Genomic DNA, 2,795 nt, shown 5'->3' with positions numbered 1-2,795 from the left:
GGCAGGGGGTCATTAGTCCTGAGGTCCTGAGGTCAGCCAACGCATCGCTTGTCCGGGTTTTGCTGCTTTTCTGGGCCTGGAGCTGAAACACAACTGAGGCCTAGATGTTATCTCTAGGGCTTAATGCACTCTACAACCCTTTGTTCCTCCTCCAAGGGGATCTATTGCACGACTAGCAACACGCCAGGGGAGGAGTGGTCAGGGGAGGGTCCAAACCACATGACCAAGTGATATGGAAAGTCAGGACAGCAATATGCTAGGGGAGGAAAGGTTACCCTGGGGGCAAGGTCCTTGTTTTCTCCATTTTGCCCATTGTTATGCACCTGGGGCTTTATGCCCCTGTGACTCTCTGTGCCTGGCCCATCCTTCCCGTCTGCTCAGGTCTGTCTACCTGCCTACAACCAAAGGACCCACTGACATGGCCATGTGCTAATAGCTAAACCTCTGGACTACTATATGAGCATATTTAATACTCAACCCAATCATTACAGTGTGTAGAGAAAAAGGTCCTTTCGCCAAAGAATACCTGTGTCGAATGTTATAAAGATTAAAGTAAATAATAGACTTAAAGTATCTAGTATAAAGGTTTATGTATGTTTCAAATATACCTTCATATAGTTCTTTCTTTTTCCAATATGCACCACAATCCCCTAAAACAATATTAATTGTGATGATAACATTGATCTGAATTTCAAATCAGAAACATGTTTGTTTTTTCACTGAGAAAATATAAACACTCAGAAGAGAAATTATTTTTTCCACCATCAAATCTGCAGCCCACCCTTATCTAAACTCTTACACCCTGCTTTCCCTCCTGTTATTGCAAATAAACTTTTCAAGCTTTTTTTCCAAGACCACTGATATAATGCATTTCTGTTACTCATCCAAGGTCTTTGTTCCCACAATTTTACCTTCTCTCTCTCACTGTATCATCAGGTTTCCCCTCTGCCCTAGGTCATTCCCAAGAGCAGAAAACATTGTCTGTTAGACTTACAAGTTCCTATCACCCTACACATCTCTCAAGCTATCACTGTATATGTTATGGAATGAATTGTGTCCCTAAAAAGGCTATATGTTGGATTTCTAGCCCTCAGTAACTGAGAATGTGACCTGGTTTGGAAACCAAGTTGTTACAGATTGAATGAGTTGGGATGAGATCATAGGGTGGGCTTCTCATCCCACGTGATCAGTGTCCTTACAGAAAAATGGACTTGTGGAGACAGAGACACACAGGGAGAACATCATGGAACAGAAATTGGAGCTATGCAGCTCCAAGCCAAGGAACACCAAACACTGCTGGCAAACCACCAGAAACCAGGAAGATGCAAGGCAGGCCTCCCCTACAGGCTCCAGAGGAAGTAGGACCCTGCCAACAACTTGATTTCAGACTTCCAGCCTCCAGCATTGTGTGTGAGGCAGTCTATTTCTGTTGTTCTAAGCCACCAAGTGTGGCACTTTGTTATGTCAGCCCTAGAAAGCTAATAAATTATTTCACTCTCTACTCTATTATTCCCATGAGCAGAAAACATTCTCTCTTAAAAGTTCCTTTGATCTGCCCTGGGAAGTGTGACACGTTTGTAACTGGAACCCAAGTTTGGTTGCCTGTCACCACAAGAACCAAAGTCATGAGACAGAAGCTGGTGAAAAGGAGAGGTGATTTCTTCAAGTGCCAGAGACCTGAGAGATGGGGGCTCTTGTCGCAAAGCCCATCTCAACATCTCAGTGCAGACAGGTTTTAAAGGAGGGAGACTGCTAAGCAGAACAAAGACGTCCAGGGGAGGGAGTTGAAAAGTTCTCCACAGACAGCCAGCACAGGCCATTCTCCCAAGGGTCTTGAAACTGGTCAGGCGATCATTTGGTGTGTGTCATCCTGGTCTTCGTCATCCTCTTTCTAAGTCATCCCAGTTCTATGGTTTTTTTAGTCCCGGAGTCAGCAAATCTCACAGAACTATAAAACCTCAATATAATGGCCTAATTTGAGTGAGGGGTGTCCATTAAAGCCAGATGTCCATATATAATAAAATAGTTTTTTCGAATGTGTATGTTAAAAAATTGACAAATTAGTTAACCTGTTTTTATTGTGTAGACACATTTGTGTAATTAAAATGAAGTGTGGTCCTGCCAGTGTGGCTCCCTTGGTTGAGCATTATCCATTGCACCAGAGGACTGCCAGTTCGATTCCCAGTGAGGGCACATGCTCCAGTTGTGGGCTCAATTCCCCAGTAGGGAGTGTACAGAGGCGGCCGGCCCATGTTTCTCTCTCATCGATGTTTCTATCTTTCCCCTTCCCTTCTCTCTGAAATCAATAAAAACATATTTAATACTACGAACAACTCTATTCCAACAAACTGAACAACCTGGAGGAAATGGACATATTCCTAGAAAAATACAACCTTCCAAAACTCAATCAGGAAGAATCTAAAAATCTCAATAGAGCAGTGACTTGGGAAGAAATTGAAACAGTCATCAAAAAGCTTCCAGCAAACAAAAGCCCAGGGCCAGATGGCTTCACAGGAGAGTTTTACCAAACATTCAAGGAAGAACTAAAACCTATTCTCCTCAGACTATTCCAAAATATTCAAGAGGAAGGAACACTTCCAAACTCCTTCTATGAAGCCAGCATCACCCTAATACCAAAACCAGATAAAGACAACTCAATGAAAGAGAATTACAGGCCAATATCCCTCATGAACATAGATGCCAAAATCCTCAACAAAATTCTAGCAAATCGGCTCCAGCAGAGCATCACAAAGATCATACACCATGACCAAGTAGGATTTATTCCAGGAATGCAA

Source organism: Pipistrellus hanaki (genome assembly GCF_964339955.1).
Source record: "Pipistrellus hanaki genome assembly, chromosome: 1".
Lineage (NCBI taxonomy): Eukaryota > Metazoa > Chordata > Mammalia > Chiroptera > Vespertilionidae > Pipistrellus > Pipistrellus hanaki.
The sequence above is the reverse complement of the archived record's forward strand: the minus strand, read 5'-3'. Positions refer to the sequence as shown.